Source organism: Lampetra planeri, unplaced genomic scaffold (genome assembly GCF_965212315.1).
Source record: "Lampetra planeri unplaced genomic scaffold, kcLamPlan1.2.h2 scaffold_430, whole genome shotgun sequence".
In the NCBI taxonomy this organism is placed as follows: Eukaryota; Metazoa; Chordata; class Hyperoartia; order Petromyzontiformes; family Petromyzontidae; genus Lampetra; species Lampetra planeri.
Window position 1 is genome coordinate 26,215 of NW_027615253.1, and position 22,156 is coordinate 48,370.

Sequence of the window (22,156 nt, forward strand, 5' to 3'; positions counted from 1 at the left end):
AGCCTCTAGCAGGGCTATAGGGGCAAGTGCTGTTACACACACAGGCAAAGCTCCCCCAGGTAGCCTCTAGCAGGGCTATAGGGGCAAGTGCTGTTACACACACAGGCAAAGCTCCCCCAGGTAGCCTCTAGCAGGGCTATAGGGGCAAGTGCTGTTACACACACACATGCAAAGCTACCCCAGGTAGCCTCTAGCAGGGCTATAGGGGCAAGTGCTGTTACACACACAGACAAAACTCCCCCAGGTAGCCTCTAGCAGGGCTGTCGGGGCAAGTGCTGTCACAAACAAAGCTCCCCCAGGTAGCCTCTAGCAGGGCTGTAGGGGCAAGTGCTGTTACACACACACAGGCAAAGCTCCCCCAGGTAGCCTCTAGCAGGGTTGTAGGGGCAAGTGCTGTTACACACACAGACAAAGCTCCCCCAGGTAGCCTCTAGCAGGGCTGTAGGGGCAAGTGTTGTTACACACAGACAAAGCTCCCCCAGGTAGCCTCTAGCAGGGCTGCAGGGCCAAGTGCTGTTACACACAGACATCACCATCATCATCACCATCATCAACACCATCATCACCACCACCGTCACCACTACCATCATCACCACCACCATTACCACCACCATCATTACCACCACCATCATCACCACCATCACCACCACCATCATCACCACCACCACCATCATCACCATCATCATCACCATCACCATCATCACCACCATCACCACCACCATCATCATCATCATCACCATCATCACCACCATCACCACCACCATCACCACCACCACTACTATCACCACCATCACCACCACCACTACTATCACCATCATCACCACCATCATCACCATCATCACTACCATCACCATCATCACCACCATCATCACCACCATCACCACCACCATCATCACCACCACTACCATCACCACTCCCACCATCACCACCATCACCACCACTACCATCACCACCATCATCACCACCACCATCATCACCATCATCACCACCACCACCATCATCACCATCATCATCACCATCACCATCATCACCACCATCACCACCACCATCATCATCATCACCATCATCACCACCATCACCACCACCATCATCACCACCACTACCATCACCACTCCCACCATCACCACCATCACCACCACTACCATCACCACCATCATCACCACCACCATCACCACCACCATCATCACCATCATCATCACCATCATCACCACCACCATCACCACCACCATCATCACCACCACTACCATCACCACTCCCACCATCACCACCATCACCACCACTACCATCATCACCATCATCACCACCACCACCATCATCACCATCATCATCACCATCACCATCATCACCACCATCACCACCACTACCATCATCACCATCATCACCACCACCACCATCATCACCATCATCATCACCATCACCATCATCACCACCATCACCACCACCATCATCATCATCACCATCATCACCACCATCACCACCACCATCACCACCACCACTACTATCACCACCATCACCACCACCACTACTATCACCATCATCATCACCACCATCATCACCATCATCACTACCATCACCATCATCATCACCCAGCCTGGCACGGCAGCATGGTGACGTCACGCGCGCGCCCCCCACACCAACAAATGACGTCACGCCCAAAGAAATTAAAAGGGTGCTGGTGACGTCATTCGATATGGTGCGCGGTGACGTCACGCGTTCTTTTCGCACTGCCCCCTTCTGTACGCGGTGACGTCACCCTCTTGTGCGTGATGACATCACGATTTTATCACTAGGTGACGTCACTAACCCGCCGTTAGCTATGACGTCACGCGCTTTCTCACGCGCTGAGGTCACGCTTTCTTTGCGCAATGACGTCACGTCTCGCGCCAATCGCATTGCCCCCTTCCCCCCCACCTGTACGCGGTGACGTCATTTGCCGCCGTGCGTGATGACGTCACTCGTCTTCTTACGCGTCGACGTCACGCGCGCTCCCATCACGCTACCCCGCCTTGTACGCGGTGACGTCACCCGCCATGCGTGATGACGTCAGCTCGCTTTCCTACGCGTTGACGTCACACGCGCTCTCCTCACGCTACCCCGCCTTGTACGCGGTGACGTCACCACCCGTGCGTGATGACGTCATTCATTTTTCTACGCGTTGACGTCACGCGCACTTTCATCACGCTACCCCGCCTCGTACGCGGTGACGTCACCACCCGTGCGTGATGACGTCACCAACCGTGCGTGATGACGTCACTCATTTTTTTACGCGGTGACGTCACGCGCGCTCCAATCACGCTACCCCGCCTCATACGCGATGACGTCACCACCCGTGCGTGATGACGTCAGCGCGCTTTCCTACGCGTTGACGTCACGCGCGCTCCCATCACGCTACCCCGCCTCGTACGCGGTGACGTCACCGGCCGTGCGTGATGACGTCACCGCAGCTCACTGGCCCCAATTCTCACGTGCCCTCCCACGTGGTGTCGGCCACTTTCTTCCTTCCCGCCGAAAAGCGAAAATCTTCGTGTGAGGTAAAAACTCAACTTTCACCGTCGAAAGTTTTAAACAAAAAACGTTTTTTGTTAAAGATTTTTATACTAAATTTATTTTTTGCGATCGACAAGTGCCACCTTTACCTCAGGAATCGAAAATAGAAGCGATTTAAATGTTTAAAAATTTAATACAATTATCGTCGAATGTTGGCTTGAATTGTTTTTGCTAAAATTAAATTTTCGTAAAAAAATTAAAGTTTCTCGATCGGCAAGCGCCACTTTTACCTCAGGAATCGTAAATAGAAGCGATTTAAATGTAAAAAAATATGTTAATACAATTATCACCGTCGAAGTTTGGTTTGAATTGTATTTGTTCAAATTAAATTTTCTTTAAAAAATTAAAGTTTCTCGATCGGCAAGCGCCACTTTTACCTCAGGAATCGTAAATAGAAGCGATTTAAATGTTTTAAAAAATGTAATACAATTATCGTCGAATTTTTGTTTGAATTGTTTTTGTTAAAATTAAAGTTTCTCGATCGGCAAGCGCCACCTTTACCTCAGGAATGAGAAATAGAAGCGATTTAAATGTAAAAAAAAAAATGTTATACAATTATCACCGTCGAATTTTAAGTTGAATTGTTTTTGTTAAAATTAAATTTTCGTAAAAAAATTACAGTTTCTCGACCGGCAAACGCCACTTTTACCTCAGGAATGAGAAATAGAAGCGATTTAAATAGAAACGAGTCGCTAATTTGTTAATAAAAGTTCACATCGCCCGCATCGCTCTACAATGGCGGATTGGCGATCATCTTAAAAAATGTTACATTGTTAAAGTTAACAGGTTACATTGTTATAGTTTACATTGTTATACTTTACATTGTTATAGTTAACATTATAGTTTATATTGTAATCGTTTACATTATTATAATTTACATTATAGTTTATATTGTAATAGTTTATTGTTATAATTTATATTAAAGATTAAAGTTAACAGTATATCGATTTAAAGCTTTCGTGACTGCAGCAGGTTCTTTCGGTAAAGTCATCACGTAGAAGGGAAATAATAAAATAATAAAAATAAAACATTTAATAATAATATTTTAAATAAGAAAATACTAAAAATTAAAACATAATAATATTTTATTATAATTTATTATGTTTTCATTTTTTATTCACGTAGAAGGAAAATAATAAAATAATATTTTTTACAATAAAATACAATTCTCACGACGTTTCGGCCACAACGGAAGCAGCCGTCGTCAGGTGAAGAACAGCTCTGTCGGTATTGTGGCCGAAACGTGATAATTTTATTGTTTTAATCTTATTATTTCCCTTCTACGTGACTTTTACCGAAAGAACCAAGAAGATGTTATAATCTCTGAACAATTTTATAACTAATATATTAACAATGTTATAATTAAGCTGCTAACAATGCTATAATTTTCGATGTAAAGCTGCTTTCGTGACTGCAGCTGCAGGGATTCATCTTCTTGGTTCTTTCGGTAAAGTCGTCACGTAGAAGGGAAATAATAAAATAATAAAAATAAACCAATAAAATAATATCTTATTATGTTTTAGTTTTATTATATTATTATTCACGTAGAAGGGACATCATAAAAATAAAACTTACTAAAATACAATTCTCACGACGTTTCGGCCACAATACCAACAGACCTGTTCTTCACCTGAGGACGGCTGCTTGCGTTGTGGCCGAAACGTCGTGAGAATTGTATTTTATTATGTTTTAATATTTTATTATGTTTTATATTCATGATTTTATTATGTTTTATTTTTATTATTTTATTATGTTTTATATTCATTATTTTATGTTTTATTTTTATTATTTTATTATGTTTTATATTCATTATTTTATTATGTTTTATTTGTATTAGGTTTTATATTCATTATTTTATTATATTTTATTATGTTTTATTTTATTATTTCCCTTCTACGTGACTTTACCGAAAGAACCAAGAAGAACGTAGTTTACATTATTAAAGTTTATATTTTATAATTTACATTATAATTTATATTAAAGATTAAAGTTAACATTAGTATAGTTTAAATTATTATAGTTTATATTATAATTTACATTATTAAAGTTAACATTGTTATACTTGACATTATTATAGTTAATATTATTATGTAATAACAATCACATTTTTTATACTTTACATTATATATTATACTATCACACTTTTAATGTACTCGCTTTGTTATACAAATGTTACACATTAGATCCATTATATTGTCCTAGTTTCACTACATCTACATGAATATGTTAAACATTACATTAAGTTATATATTATAACCGTGTTATCTCACCTATAAATGTTAAATCTGTTATGATACTTTATATCAGATATACATGCTAAACATTTTACATTATACTTTTTTAGATATAATCTTAATGTCTAACATTCATAAAGAACGTTAATCGATTAGCACGGGTTTCTGTACAGTTCGTAGTGCGCGTATTTAGAGTTTATATAACATCTTAAACATTTCTAAATGTTTATTAATCTTAACTTGTTACACTTTAGATGATAGATGATGTTAGATTTTACCTCACAAAACGCGATTAAAAGCGATAAAACGTGTAATGTTTAACAGTTATACATTAGTAATAAAGTATAATGGGAGAATAACCATACGTTTAACTTGTACGATTAGTATAGAATCATTAAAAAATATAAAGTATAATAACATGAATATAAGATTAATACATAATATTAATAATATAATTAATCGATTAGCACGGGTTTCTGTACAGTTCGGACCGCGCGTAATTAGAGTTTATATAACATCTTATCTTAAACATTTATAAATGTTTTTTAATCTTAATTTGTTACACTTTATATGATAGATGATGTTATATTTTACCTCACAAAACGCGATTAAAAGTTAAAACGTCTTAAAATTGCTGTTTTTAAGCCTCTCAAAGACGCTCCGGTAATTATTTAATTAATTCTAAAATGGCTGCCGCCTTATAAAGTTACATTTGTTAAAGTTTATAACCTTAAGGATAACCTTACATTTGTTAAAGTTTATCAATTAACAGATTAATTATAACATTGTTAAGAGATAAATGATAATGTTAACATGTAACATTGTTAGCAGATTAATTATAACATTGTTAATCGATTAATTATAAAATTGTTCAGAGATTCTAACATCTTCTTGGTTCTTTCGGTAAGTCACGTAGAAGGGAAATAATAAAATAAAAAAAATAAAACAAAATAAAATAATGAATATAAAACCTAATACAAATAAAACATAATAAAATAATGAATATAAAACATAATAAAATAATAAAAATAAAACATAAAATAATGAACATAAAACATAATAAAACAATACAAATTAAACTTCATAAAATACAATTCTCACGACGTTTCGGCCACAACGCAAGCAGCCGTCGTCAGGTGAAGAACAGCGTCTGTCGAGAAGAACAGCGTCTTGTGTTTGCTAAACACGTCTTCTCGACAGACCTGTTCTTCACCTGAGGACGGCTGCTTGCGTTGTGGCCGAAACGTCGTGAGAATTATTTTATTATGTTTTATTATTTTATTATGTTTCATTTGTATTATTTTAGTAAGTTTTATATTTATTATTTTATTATGTTTTATTTTTTTATTATGTTTTTATTATTATTTCCCTTCTACGTGAATAATAAAATAATAATTAAACATAAAAAAATAGTATTTTATTATGTTTTATTTTTGCTATTCCATTATTTCCCTTCTAAGTGACGACTCACGAAAGCTTTACATCGAGATTATAACATTATTGGAACCTCCTTTGCCAGTAGCAAATTGATCCCATAAGCCACGTTCCCCTATAACCCACTGGCCCCTATAACTCACCATCCCGTGGTCTATTCACTGCTGGATGGATTGATCCCATAAGCCACGTTCCCCTATAACCCCGTGGCCCCTATAATTCACCATCCCGTGGTCTATTCACTGCTGGATGGATTGATCCCATAAGCCACGTTCCCCTATAACCCACTGGCCCCTATAACTCACCATCCCGTGGTCTATTCTCTGCTGGATGGATTGATCCCATAAGCCACGTTCCCCTATAACCCACTGGCCCCTATAATTCACCATCCCGTGGTCTATTCACTGCTGGATGGATTGATCCCATAAACTTCGTTCCCCTATAACCCCGTTGCCCCTATAATTCACCATCCCGTGGTCTATTCACTGCTGGATGGATTGATCCCATAAACTTCGTTCCCCTATAACCCCGTTGCCCCTATAACTCACCATCCCGTGGTCTATTCACTGCTGGATGGATTGATCCCATAAGCCACGTTCCCCTATAACCCACTGGCCCCTATAACTCACCATCCCGTGGTCTATTCACTGCTGGATGGATTTATCCCATAAGCCACGTTCCCCTATAACCCCGTGGCCCCTATAATTCACCATCCCGTGGTCTATTCACTGCTGGATGGATTGATCCCATAAACTTCGTTCCCCTATAACCCCGTTGCCCCTATAATTCACCATTCCGTGGTCTATTCACTGCTGGATGGATTGATCCCATAAGCCACGTTCCCCTATAACCCACTGGCCCCTATAACTCACCATCCCGTGGTCTATTCACTGCTGGATGGATTGATCCCATAAGCCACGTTCCCCTATAACCCACTGGCCCCTATAATTCACCATCCCGTGGTCTATTCACTGCTGGATGGATTGATCCCATAAGCCACGTTCCCCTATAACCCACTGGCCCCTATAACTCACCATCCCGTGGTCTATTCACTGCTGGATGGATTTATCCCATAAGCCACGTTCCCCTATAACCCCGTGGCCCCTATAATTCACCATCTCGTGGTCTATTCACTGCTGGATGGATTGATCCCATAAGCCACGTTCCCCTATAACCCACTGGCCCCTATAATTCACCATCCCGTGGTCTATTCACTGCTGGATGGATTGATCCCATAAGCCACGTTCCCCTATAACCCACTGGCCCCTATAACTCACCATCCCGTGGTCTATTCACTGCTGGATGGATTGATCGCATAAGCCACGTTCCCCTATAACCCACTGGCCCCTATAACTCACCATCCCGTGGTCTATTCACTGCTGGATGGATTGATCCCATAAGCCACGTTCCCCTATAACCCACTGGCCCCTATAATTCACCATCCCGTGGTCTATTCACTGCTGGATGGATTGATCCCATAAGCCACGTTCCCCTATAACCCACTGGCCCCTATAACTCACCATCCCGTGGTCTATTCACTGCTGGATGGATTGATCCCATAAGCCACGTTCCCCTATAACCCACTGGCCCCTATAATTCACCATCCCGTGGTCTATTCACTGCTGGATGGATTGATCCCATAAGCCACGTTCCCCTATAACCCACTGGCCCCTATAACTCACCATCCCGTGGTCTATTCACTGCTGGATGGATTGATCCCATAAGCCACGTTCCCCTATAACCCACTGGCCCCTATAACTCACCATCCCGTGGTCTATTCACTGCTGGATGGATTGATCCCATAAGCCACGTTCCCCTATAACCCACTGGCCCCTAGCTAGCCCCTCCCACTACTCTGCTAGCTCCTCCCACTACTCTGCTAGCCCCTCCCACTACTCTGCTAGCTCCTCCCACTACTCTGCTAGCTCCTCCCACTACTCTGCTAGCTCCTCCCACTACTCTGCTAGCCCCTCCCACTACTCTGCTAGCCCCTCCCACTATGCTAGCTCCTCCCACTACTCTGCTAGCTCCTCCCACTACTCTGTTAGCCCCTCCCACTACTCTGCTAGCTCCTCCCACTACTCTGCTAGCTCCTCCCACTACTCTGCTAGCTCCTCCCACTACTCTGCTAGCTCCTCGCACTACTCTGCTAGCCCCTCCCACTACTCTGCTAGCTCCTCCCACTACTCTGCTAGCTCCTCCCACTACTCTGCTAGCTCCTCCCACTACTCTGCTAGCCCCTCCCACTACTCTGCTAGCCCCTCCCACTACTCTGCTAGCTCCTCCCACTACTCTGCTAGCCCCTCCCACTACTCTGCTAGCTCCTCCCACTACTCTGTTAGCTCCTCCCACTACTCTGCTAGCCCCTCCCACTACTCTGCTAGCCCCTCCCACTATGCTACCTCCTCCCACTACTCTGCTAGCCCCTCCCACTACTCTGCTAGCCCCTCCCACTACTCTGCTAGCCCCTCCCACTACTCTGCTAGCTCCTCCCACTACTCTGCTAGCTCCTCCCACTACTCTGCTAGCCCCTCCCACTACTCTGCTAGCTCCTCCCACTACTCTGTTAGCTCCTCCCACTACTCTGCTAGCCCCTCCCACTACTCTGCTAGCCCCTCCCACTATGCTAGCTCCTCCCACTACTCTGCTAGCCCCTCCCACTACTCTGCTAGCCCCTCCCACTACTCTGCTAGCCCCTCCCACTACTCTGCTAGCCCCTCCCACTACTCTGCTAGCTCCTCCCACTACTCTGCTAGCCCCTCCCACTACTCTGCTAGCTCCTCCCACTACTCTGCTAGCTCCTCCCACTACTCTGCTAGCTCCTCCCACTACTCTGCTAGCCCCTCCCACTACTCTGCTAGCCCCTCCCACTACTCTGATAGCCCCTCCCACTACTCTGCTAGAGTGTAGTAGTGTATAGTGTAGTAGTGTATAGTGTAGTAGTGTATAGTGTAGTAGTGTATAGTGTAGTAGTGTATAGTGTAGTAGTGTATAGTGTAGTAGTGTATAGTGTAGTAGTGTATAGTGTAGTAGTGTATAGTGTAGTAGTGTGTAGTGTATAGTGTAGTGTGTAGTAGTGTAGTGTATAGTGTAGTGTATATTGTAGTGTATAGTGTAGTAGTGTATAATAGTGTAGTGTATAGTATAGTACTGTAGTGTATAGTACTGTAGTGTGTAGTGTATAGCAGTGTATAGTAGTGTAGTGTATAGCGGTGTATAGTGGTGTGTAGTGTATAGCGGTGTATAGTGTAGTGTATAGTGTAGTGTATAGTGTAGTGTATAGTGGTGTAGTGTATAGCAGTGTAGTGTATAGTAGTGTGATTCTGATGATGTGATTCTGATGATTCTGATGATGTGATTCTGATGATGTGATTCTGATGATGTGATGCTGATGATGTGATTCTGATGATGTGATTCTGATGATGTGATTCTGATGATGTGATGCTGATGATGTGATGCTGATGATGTGATGCTGATGATTCTGATGATGTGATTCTGATGATGTGATTCTGATGATTCTGATGATGTGATTCTGATGATGTGATTCTGATGATGTGATTCTGATGATGTGATTCTGATGATGTGATTCTGATGATGTGATTCTGATGATGTGATTCTGATGATGTGATTCTGATGATGTGATTCTGATGATGTGATTCTGATGATGTGATTCTGATGATGTGATTCTGATGATGTGATTCTGATGATGTGATTCTGATGATTCTGATGATGTGATTCTGATGATGTGATGCTGATGATGTGATTCTGATTATGTGATTCTGATGATGTGATTCTGATGATGTGATGCTGATGATGTGATGCTGATGATGTGATGCTGATGATTCTGATGATGTGATTCTGATGATGTGATTCTGATGATTCTGATGATGTGATTCTGATGATGTGATTCTGATGATGTGATTCTGATGATGTGATTCTGATGATGTGATTCTGATGATGTGATTCTGATGATGTGATTCTGATGATGTGATTCTGATGATGTGATTCTGATGATGTGATTCTGATGATGTGATGCTGATGATTCTGATGATGTGATTCTGATGATGTGATTCTGATGATGTGATGCTGATGATGTGATGCTGATGATGTGATTCTGATGATGTGATGCTGATGATGTGATGCTGATGATTCTGATGATGTCATGATGATGCAGGTCCATCGTCAGCATGTCTAGTTGGGAGGACGAAACACCTGAAGCGGTAAGTTTCACTGGGAACTCGCAAATACTTGTCCGACACTTCTAGCTATACACTCTACACTACACTATACACTACACTATACACTACACTATACACTACTATACACTACACTACTACACTATACACCAGAGGTGGGACAAAGTCATTGTTAGGCAAGTCCAAGTCGAGTCGCAAGTCATCAAATTCATGACTCGAGTCTGACTCGAGTCCAAGTCACATGACTCGAGTCCACATCTCATAGGTGGGACAAAGTCATTGTTATGCAAGTCCAAGTCGAGTCGCAAGTCATCAAATTCATGACTCGAGTCTGACTCGAGTCCAAGTCACATGACTCGAGTCCACACCTCTGCTATACACTACACTATACACTACACTACTACACTATACACTACACTATACACTACACTCTACACTACACTATACACTACTACACTACTATACTATACACTATACACTACTACACTATACACTACACTACTACACTACACTATACACTACACTACTATACTATACACTACACTATACACTACTACACTATACACTACACTATACACTACTACACTATACACTACTACACTATACTATACACTATACACTACTACACTATACACTACTACACTATACACTACTACACTACGCTATACACTACTACACTATACACTATACTATACACTACACTATACACTACTACACTACACTATACACTACTACACTACACTACTACACTATACACTACACTATACACTACACTATACACTACACTATACACTACTACACTATACACTACTACACTATACACTACTACACTATACACTACTACACTATACACTACTACACTATACACTACTACACTATACACTACACTCTACACTATACACTACACTATACACTACTATACTATACACTACTACACTACCCTATACACTACTACACTATACACTACACTATACACTACACTCTACACTACTACACTATACACTACACTATACACTACTACACTACACTATACACTACTACACTACACTATACACTACACTACTACACTATACACTACACTATACACTACACTATACACTACACTATACACTACACTATACACTACACTATACACTACACTACTATACTATACACTATACTACTACACTATACACTACACTATACACTACACTATACACTACACTACTACACTATACACTACACTATACACTACACTATACACTACACTACTATACTACACTATACACTACTACACTATACACTACACTATACACTACTACACTATACGCTACTACACTACACTATACACTACTACACTACACTATACACTACTACACTACACTATACACTACTACACTATACACTACACTATACACTACTATACTATACACTACTACACTACACTATACACTACTACACTACTACACTATACACTACTACACTATACACTACTACACTACTACACTATACACTACACTATACACTACACTACTACACTACACTACTACACTATACACTACTACACTATACACTACTACACTACACTATACACTACTACACTATACACTACACTATACACTACTACACTATACACTACTACACTACACTATACACTACTACACTACTACACTATACACTACTACACTATACACTACTACACTACTACACTACTACACTATACACTACTACACTACTACACTATACACTACTACACTACTACACTATACACTACACTATACACTACACTACTACACTACACTACTACACTCTACACTACTACACTACACTATACACTACTACACTATACACTACTACACTACACTATACAATACTACACTACACTATACACTACTACACTATACACTACTACACTACACTATACACTACTACACTATACACTACTACACTATACACTACTACACTATACACTACTACACTATACACTACTACACTACACTATACACTACTACACTATACACTACTACACTATACACTACTACACTACACTATACACTACTACACTATACGCTACACTATACACTACACTATACACTACACTATACACTACTACACTATACGCTACGTATTGTAGTGAGTGGTGACATTTAACTTTTTGTCTTCAGGGCTTGGAGGCTGCAGCTACCAGCCCAAAGATGGTTGGTGAGTCTCTACTACACCCTGAGTCTCTACTAGACCCTGAGTCTCTACTACACCCTGAGTCTCTACTACACCCTGAGTCTCTACTAGACCCTGAGTCTCTACTACACCCTGAGTCTCTACTAGACCCTGAGTCTCTACTACACCCTGAGTCTCTACTACACTCTGAGTCTCTACTAGACCCCGAGTCTCTACTACACCCTGAGTCTCTACTACACCCTGAGTCTCTACTACACCCTGAGTCTCTACTAGACCCTGAGTCTCTACTACACCCTGAGTCTCTACTACACCCTGAGTCTCTACTAGACCCTGAGTCTCTACTAGACCCTGAGTCTCTACTAGACCCTGAGTCTCTACTAGACCCTGAGTCTCTACTACACCCTGAGTCTCTACTACACCCTGAGTCTCTACTAGACCCTGAGTCTCTACTAGACCCTGAGTCTCTACTAGACCCTGAGTCTCTACTAGACCCTGAGTCTCTACTAGACCCCGAGTCTCTACTACACCCCGAGTCTCTACTACACCCTGAGTCTCTACTACACCCTGAGTCTCTACTACACCCTGAGTCTCTACTAGACCCTGAGTCTCTACTACACCCTGAGTCTCTACTAGACCCTGAGTCTTTACTAGACCCTGAGTCTCTACTAGACCCTGAGTCTCTACTACACCCTGAGTCTCTACTAGACCCTGAGTCTCTACTACACCCTGAGTCTCTACTACACCCTGAGTCTCTACTACACCCTGAGTCTCTACTAGACCCCGAGTCTCTACTAGACCCTGAGTCCCAGCCACTCACCAAGTCTCTATGTGTGTCTATGAGTCTCTGTGTGTCTATGAGTCTCTATGTGTGTGTCTATGAGTCTCTGTGAGTCTATGTGTCTCTATGTGTCTCTATGAGTCTCTATGTGTCTCTATGTGTCTCTATGAGTCTCTGTGTGTCTCTATGTGTCTCTATGAGTCTCTATGTGTGTGTCTATGAGTCTCTGTGTGTCTCTATGAGTCTCTATGTCTCTCTATGTGTGTGTCTATGTGTCTCTATGGGTCTCTATGGGTCTCTATGAGTCTCTATGTGTCTATGAGTCTCTGTGTGTCTCTGTGTGTCTCTATGAGTGTCTCTACGAGTCTCTGTGTGTCTCTGTCTCTCTATGTCTCTCTATGTGTGTCTCTGTGTCTCTGTGTCTCTATGAGTCTCTATGAGTCTCTGTGTGTCTATGTCTCTCTATGTCTCTCTATGTGTGTCTATGTGTGTGTCTATGAGTCTCTCTGAGTCTGTGACGCTGCTTCTTGTGCAGGTAAGTGCATCAGCTGGAACCCGCAGGACGACGACTTGCAGAGGCCCTCTCTGGGATCTGGTGAGTGGTGAGCGTGGGGTGAGCGTGGGGTGAGCGTGGGGTGAGCGTGGGGTGAGCGTGGGGTGAGCGTGGGGGTGAGCGTGGGGGTGAGTGGGTGGGTGGGTGAGTGAGTGAGTGGGTGGGTGGGTGGGTGAGCGTGGGGTGAGCGTGGGGTGAGCGTGGGGGTGAGTGAGTGGTGAGCGTGGGGTGAGCGTGGGGTGAGCGTGGGGTGAGCGTGGGGTGAGCGTGGGGTGAGCGTGGGGTGAGCGTGGGGGTGAGTGGGTGGGTGGGTGGGTGAGTGAGTGGGTGGGTGGGTGAGCGTGGGGTGAGCGTGGGGTGAGCGTGGGGTGAGCGTGGGGGTGAGTGAGTGGTGAGCGTGGGGTGAGCGTGGGGTGAGCGTGGGGGTGAGTGGGTGGGTGAGTGGGTGGGTGAGCGTGGGGTGAGCGTGGGGTGAGCGTGGGGGTGAGTGGGTGGGTGAGTGAGTGGGTGGGTGAGTGGGTGGGTGGGTGAGTGGGTGAGTGAGTGGGTGGGTGAGTGAGTGGGTGGGTGAGTGGGTGGGTGGGTGAGTGGGTGAGTGGGTGGGTGAGTGGGTGAGTGAGTGGGTGGGTGGGTGAGTGGGCGGCTGGGTGAGTGGGTGAGTGGGTGGGTGAGTGGGTGGGTGAGTGGGTGAGTGGGTGGGTGAGTGGGTGAGTGGGTGGGTGAGTGGGTGGGTGAGTGGGTGGCTGGGTGAGTGGGTGGGTGAGTGGGTGGCTGGGTGAGTGGGTGGGTGAGTGGGTGAGTGGGTGGGTGAGTGGGTGGGTGAGTGGGTGAGTGGGTGGGTGAGTGGGTGGGTGAGTGAGTGAGTGAGTGAGTGAGAGAGTGAGTGTGTGAGTGTATGAGTGAGTGAGTGAGTAGGTGAGTGAGAGAGTGAGTGAGTGTGTGGGTGGGTGAGTGGGTGGGTGGGTGAGTGGGTGGGTGGGTGAGTGGGCGGGTGGGTGAGTGGGCGGGTGGGTGAGTGAGTGAGTGTATGAGTGAGTGGGTGAGTAGGTGAGTGAGAGAGTGAGTGAGTGTGTGGGTGGGTGAGTAGGTGGGTGGGTGAGTGGGCGGGTGGGTGAGTGGGTGGGTGGGTGAGTGTGTATGTAACACTGTGTATGTGTGTGTCACTGTGTGTGTGTGTCACTGTGTGTGTGTGTGTCTGTGTGTGTATGTATGTCACTGTGTGTGTCTGTATGTAACACTGTATATGTAACACTGTGTATGTGTGTGTATGTATGTCACTGTGTGTGTGTGTCACTGTGTGTGTGTGTGTCTGTGTGTGTGTCACTGTGTGTGTGTCACTGTGTGTGTCTGTATGTAACACTGTGTGTGTAACACTGTGTCACTGTGTATGTGTGTGTCACTGTGTATGTGTGTAACACTGTGTCACTGTGTGTGTCACTGTGTGTGTGTCACTGTGTGTGTGTGTCACTGTGTGTGTGTCACTGTGTGTGTCACTGTGTGTGTCACTGTGTGTGTGTCACTGTGTGTGTGTCACTCTGTGTGTGTGTCACTGTGTGTGTGTCACTGTGTGTGTCACTGTGTGTGTCACTGTGTGTGTGTGTCACTGTGTGTGTGTGTCACTGTGTGTGTCACTGTGTGTGTGTCACTGTGTGTGTGTCACTGTGTGTGTGTCACTGTGTGTGTGTAACACTGTGTCACTGTGTGTGTCTCTGTGTGTAACACTGTCTGTGTGTGTCACTGTGTCTGTGTGTGTCACTGTGTCTGTGTGTGTCACTGTGTGTGTGTGTCACTGTGTGTGTGTCACTGTGTGTGTGTAACACTGTGTCACTGTGTGTGTCACTGTGTGTGTGTCACTGTGTGTGTGTCACTGTGTGTGTCTCTGTGTGTGTGTCACTGTGTGTGTGTGTCTCTGTGTGTGTGTCACTGTGTGTGTCTCTGTGTGTGTGTCACTGTGTGTGTGTGTGTCACTGTGTGTGTGTGTGTCACTGTGTGTCTCTGTGTGTGTGTCACTGTGTGTGTGTGTGTCTCTGTGTGTGTGTCACTGTGTGTGTCTCTGTGTGTGTGTCACTGTGTGTGTGTGTGTCACTGTGTGTCTCTGTGTGTGTGTCTCTGTGTGTGTGTATGCCACTGACTATCTGTCTCTGTGTCTGTCTCTGTGTGTGTGTGTCACTGTGTGTGTGTCACTGTGTGTGTGTCACTGTGTGTGTGTCACTGTGTGTGTGTGTGTCACTGTGTGTGTGTGTGTGTCACTGTGTGTGTGTGTGTGTCACTGTGTGTGTGTGTGTGTGTCACTGTGTGTGTGTGTGTGTGTCACTGTGTGTGTGTGTGTCACTGTGTGTGTGTCACTGTGTGTGTGTGTGTCACTGTCTGTGTGTCACTGTGTGTGTAACACTGTGTCTGTGTGTGTCACTGTGTGTGTGTGTCACTGTGTGTGTGTGTCACTGTGTGTGTAACACTGTGTGTGTGTGTGTCTCTGTGTGTATGTGTGTAACACTGTGTCACTGTGTGTGTGTCACTGTGTGTGTGTAACACTGTGTCACTGTGTGTCTGTGTGTGTGTCACTGTGTGTGTGTAACACTGTGTCACTGTGTGTGTGTCTGTGTGTGTGTCACTGTGTGTGTGTCACTGTGTCTATGTGTGTGTGTGTAACACTGTGTGTGTGTGTGTCTGTGTGTGTAACACTGTGTGTGTGTCACTGTGTGTGTGTGTGTCTCTGTGTGTGTCTCTGTGTGTGTGTCTCTCTGTGTGTGTGTGTCTCTGTGTGTGTGTGTCTCTGTGTGTGTGTGTCTGTGTGTGTGTGTGTCTCTGTGTGTGTGTGTCTGTGTGTGTGTCACTGTGTGTGTGTCTATGTGTGTGTGTGTGTGTCTGTGTGTGTAACACTGTGTGTGTGTCACTGTGTGTGTGTGTGTCTCTGTGTGTGTCTCTGTGTGTGTGTCTCTCTGTGTGTGTGTGTCTCTGTGTGTGTGTGTCTCTGTGTGTCTGTGTGTCTGTGTGTGTGTGTGTCTCTGTGTGTGTGTGTCTGTGTGTGTGTGTCACTGTGTGTCTATGTGTGTGTGTGTCTGTGTGTGTAACACTGTGTGTGTGTCACTGTGTGTGTGTCACTGTGTGTGTGTCTCTCTGTGTGTGTGTGTCTCTGTGTGTGTGTGTCTGTGTGTGTGTGTGTGTCTCTGTGTGTGTGTCTGTGTGTGTCACTGTGTGTGTGTCACTGTGTGTCTATGTGTGTGTGTGTAACACTGTGTGTGTGTCTGTGTGTGTAACACTGTGTGTGTGTCACTGTGTGTGTGTGTGTCTCTGTGTGTGTCTGTGTGTGTGTGTGTCTCTGTGTGTGTGTGTCTCTGTGTGTGTGTCACTGTGTGTGTGTGTGTCACTGTATGTGTGTCACTGTATGTGTGTGTCACTGTGTGTGTGTCACTGTGTGTGTGTCACTGTGTGTGTGTAACACTGTCACTGTGTGTGTGTCTGTGTGTGTGTAACACTGTGTGTGTGTCACTGTGTGTCTATGTGTGTGTGTGTGTAACACTGTGTGTGTGTGTGTCTGTGTGTGTAACACTGTGTGTGTGTGTGTATGTAACACTGTGTGTGTGTGTCTGTGTGTGTGTGTCTCTGTGTGTGTGTGTCTCTGTGTGTGTGTCACTGTGTGTGTGTGTGTCACTGTGTGTGTGTCACTGTATGTGTGTCACTGTATGTGTGTGTCACTGTGTGTGTGTAACACTGTCACTGTGTGTGTGTCTGTGTGTGTGTCATTGTGTGTGTGTCACTGTGTGTCTATGTGTGTGTGTGTAACACTGTGTGTGTGTCACTGTGTGTCTATGTGTGTGTGTGTGTGTAACACTGTGTGTGTGTGTGTCTGTGTGTGTAACACTGTGTGTGTGTGTGTATGTAACACTGTGTGTGTGTGTCTCTGTGTGTGTGTGTAACACTGTGTGTGTGTCTCTGTGTGTGTCTCTGTGTGTGTGTGTGTGTCACTGTGTGTCACTGTGTGTGTGTGTGTCACTATGTGTGTCTCTGTGTGTGTGTGTGTCACTGTGTGTGTGTGTCACTGTGTGTGTGTGTGTGTGTCACTGTGTGTGTCACTGTGTGTGTCTCTGTGTGTGTGTGTGTGTCACTGTGTGTGTGTCACTGTGTGTGTCACTGTGTGTGTGTGTCACTGTGTGTGTCACTGTGTGTGTCACTGTGTGTGTCACTGTGTGTGTCTCTGTGTGTGTGTGTCACTGTGTGTGTGTGTGTCACTGTGTGTGTGTCACTGTGTGTGTCACTGTGTGTGTGTGTCACTGTGTGTGTGTGTGTGTCACTGTGTGTGTCACTGTGTGTGTGTCACTGTGTGTGTCACTGTGTGTGTGTCACTGTGTGTGTCACTGTGTGTGTGTCACTGTGTGTGTGTCACTGTGTGTGTCACTGTGTGTGTGTGTGTGTGTCACTGTGTGTCACTGTGTGTGTCACTGTGTGTCTGTGTGTGTGTGTAACACTGTGTGTGTGTGTGTGTCACTGTGTGTCTATGTGTGTGTGTGTAACACTGTGTGTGTGTGTGTGTCTGTGTGTGTAACACTGTGTGTGTGTTTCTGTGTGTGTGTGTCTCTGTGTGTGTGTGTCTCTGTGTGTGTGTCACTGTGTGTGTGTGTCACTGTATGTGTGTCACTGTATGTGTGTGTCACTGTGTGTGTGTCACTGTGTGTGTGTCACTGTGTGTGTGTAACACTGTCACTGTGTGTGTGTCTGTGTGTGTGTCATTGTGTGTGTGTCACTGTGTGTCTATGTGTGTGTGTGTAACACTGTGTGTGTGTCACTGTGTGTCTGTGTGTGTGTGTGTAACACTGTGTGTGTGTGTCTGTGTGTGTAACACTGTGTGTGTGTGTGTGTATGTAACACTGTGTGTGTGTGTCTCTGTGTGTGTGTGTAACACTGTGTGTGTGTCTCTGTGTGTGTCTCTGTGTGTGTGTGTGTGTCACTGTGTGTCACTGTGTGTGTGTGTGTCACTATGTGTGTCTCTGTGTGTGTCTCTGTGTGTGTGTGTGTGTCACTGTGTGTGTGTGTGTCACTATGTGTGTCTCTGTGTGTGTGTGTGTCACTGTGTGTGTGTGTCACTGTGTGTGTGTGTCTCTCTGTGTGTGTGTGTGTCACTGTGTGTGTCACTGTGTGTGTCACTGTGTGTGTGTGTCTCTGTGTGTGTGTGTGTGTCACTGTGTGTCACTGTGTGTGTCACTGTGTGTCACTGTGTGTGTCTCTGTGTGTGTGTGTGTGTCACTGTGTGTGTGTCACTGTGTGTGTCACTGTGTGTGTGTGTCACTGTGTGTGTCACTGTGTGTGTCACTGTGTGTGTCTCTGTGTGTGTGTGTCACTGTGTGTGTGTGTGTGTCACTGTGTGTGTGTCACTGTGTGTGTCACTGTGTGTGTGTGTCACTGTGTGTGTGTGTGTGTCACTGTGTGTGTGTCACTGTGTGTGTGTCACTGTGTGTGTCACTGTGTGTGTCACTGTGTGTGTGTCACTGTGTGTGTGTCACTGTGTGTGTGTCACTGTGTGTGTGTCACTGTGTGTGTGTCACTGTGTGTGTGTCACTGTGTGTGTCACTGTGTGTGTGTCACTGTGTGTGTGTCACTGTGTGTGTGTCACTGTGTGTGTCACTGTGTGTGTGTCACTGTGTGTGTGTCACTGTGTGTGTGTCACTGTGTGTGTGTCACTGTGTGTGTGTCACTGTGTGTGTCACTGTGTGTGTGTCACTGTGTGTGTGTCACTGTGTGTGTGTCACTGTGTGTGTCACTGTGTGTGTGTCACTGTGTGTGTGTCACTGTGTGTGTGTCACTGTGTGTGTGTCACTGTGTGTGTGTCACTGTGTGTGTGTCACTGTGTGTGTCACTGTGTGTGTGTCACTGTGTGTGTGTCACTGTGTGTGTGTCACTGTGTGTGTGTGTCTCCAGGAGGCTGTGGAAATGTCATCCCCCAAGTCTCTGGGCACGCGGAAAGGGGGAGGGGCTGGGGGGGGAGGGGGGAGGGGCTGGGGGGGAAGTGGGGGATTGGGGGGGAGGGGCCAACCCCCCTTTGGAGGCCTTCCCCCAGGAATGTCGTGGGTGGGGGGGGGCCGAGGGGAGGGGTGGGGGGGGGGAGGGGCAGGGGTGGGGGCTATGGGGGAGGAGCCAGAGAAGGGGGTGGGGGGGAGGGGCGTTGGCTTTGGGGGAGGAGCCAGAGAAGGGGGTGGGGGGGAGGGGTGGGGGCGGTGGCTTTGGGGGAGGAGCCAGAGAAGAAGAGGGCGGGGCCAGTGGGGGGAGGGGAGCCTTTGGGGGAGGAGCCAGAGAAGGGGGTGGGGGGAGGGGCGGCGGCTTTGGGGGAGGAGCCAGAGAATGGGGGGAGGGGTGGGGGGCGGTGGCTTTGGGGGAGGAGCCAGAGAAGAAGAGGGCGGGGCCAGTGGGGGGAGGGGAGCCTTTGGGGGAGGAGCCAGAGAAGGGGGTGGGGGGGAGGGGCGGCGGCTTTGGGGGAGGAGCCAGAGAAGGGGGGAGGGGTGGGGGCGGTGGCTTTGGGGGAGGAGCCAGAGAAGAAGAGGGCGGGGCCAGTGGGGGGAGGGGAGCCTTTGGGGGAGGAGCCAGAGAAGGGGGTGGGGGGGAGGGGCGGCGGCTTTGGGGGAGGAGCCAGAGAAGGGGGGAGGGGTGGGGGCGGTGGCTTTGGGGGAGGAGCCAGAGAAGAAGAGGGCGGGGCCAGTGGGGGGAGGGGAGCCTTTGGGGGAGGAGCCAGAGAAGGGGGTGGGGGGAGGGGCGGTGGCTTTGGGGGAGGGAGCCAGAGAAGGGGGTGGGGGGGGAGGGGTGGGGGCGGTGGCTTTTGGGGGAGGAGCCAGTGAAGAAGAGGGCGGGGCCAGTGGGGGGAGGGGAGCCTTTGGGGGAGGAGCCAGAGAAGGGGGGTGGGGGGAGGGGCGGTGGCTTTGGGGGAGGAGCCAGAGAAGGGGGTGGGGGGGAGGGGGTGGCGGCTTTGGGGGAGGGGCCAGTGACGAAGGGGGAGGAGCCAGTGAAGGGGGCGGGAGGGGGTGGGGGCGGGTGGCTTTGGGGGAGGAGCCAGAGAAGTGGGGGGGTGGGGGCGGGGAGGGGGTGGGGGGGGGCTTTGGGGGGAGGAGCCAGAGAAGATGGGGGAGGGGCCTGGGGCGGGAGGGGTGGGGGGCGGTGGCTTTGGGGGAGGAGCCAGAGAAGTGGGGGGTGCGGGCGGGAGGGGTGGGGGGGGCTTTGGGGGAGGAGCCAGAGAAGAAAGGGGGGGAGGGGGTGGGCGGAGAGGTGGAGGTGAGTGACGTGTGTGTGTAGTGTGTGTGTGTGACGTGTGTGTGTGTGTGTGACGTGTGTGTGTGTGAGTGACGTGTGTGTTTAGTGTGTGTGTGACGTGTGTGTTTAGTGTGTGTGTGACGTGTGTGTGTGACGTGTGTGTGTGTGACGTGTGTGTGTGTGACGTGTGTGTGTGACGTGTGTGTTTAGTGTGTGTGTGACGTGTGTGTGTGTGACGTGTGTGTGTGTGTGTGACGTGTGTGTGTGTGTGTGACGTGTGTGTGTGTGAGTGACGTGTGTGTTTAGTGTGTGTGACGTGTGTGTGTGTGTGTGACGTGTGTGTGTGTGTGACGTGTGTGTGTGTGACGTGTGTGTGTGTGACGTGTGTGTGTGACGTGTGTGTTTAGTGTGTGTGTGACGTGTGTGTGTGTGACGTGTGTGTGACGTGTGTGTGTGTGTAGTACGTGTGTGTGTGACGTGTGTGTGTGACGTGTGTGTGTGACGTGTGTGTGTGTGACGTGTGTGTGTGACGTGTGTGTGTGTGACGTGTGTGTGTGTGACGTGTGTGTGTGTGTGTGACGTGTGTGTGTGTGAGTGACGTGTGTGTTTAGTGTGTGTGTGACGTGTGTGTGTGACGTGTGTGTGTGTGACGTGTGTGTGTGTGACGTGTGTGTGTGACGTGTGTGTTTAGTGTGTGTGTGACGTGTGTGTGTGTGACGTGTGTGTGTGTGTGTGTGACGTGTGTGTGTGTGTGTGACGTGTGTGTGTGTGAGTGACGTGTGTGTTTAGTGTGTGTGACGTGTGTGTGTGTGTGTGACGTGTGTGTGTGTGACGTGTGTGTGTGTGACGTGTGTGTGTGTGTGACGTGTGTGTGTGTGACGTGTGTGTGTGTTGACGTGTGTGTGTGTGTGTGTGACGTGTGTGTGTGTGTGTGACGTGTGTGTGTGTGTGTGACGTGTAGTGTGTGTGTGGCCGTGTGTGTGTGTGACGTGTGTGTGTGTGACGTGTGTGTGTGTGACGTGTG

The 22,156-nt window shown here is 46.7% G+C and overlaps 1 long non-coding RNA gene across 1 annotated transcript; it reads left to right on the forward strand.

Moving 5' to 3' along the window:
• Positions 1 to 2,376: 2,376 nt before the first annotated feature.
• On the forward strand, positions 2,377 to 19,875 carry LOC144741126 (uncharacterized). The gene is made up of 5 exons (XR_013589883.1): positions 2,377 to 2,531; positions 10,390 to 10,435; positions 12,556 to 12,592; positions 13,882 to 13,941; positions 19,813 to 19,875. It is a non-coding gene; the product is annotated as an uncharacterized LOC144741126 (long non-coding RNA).
• Positions 19,876 to 22,156: the final 2,281 nt, after the last annotated feature.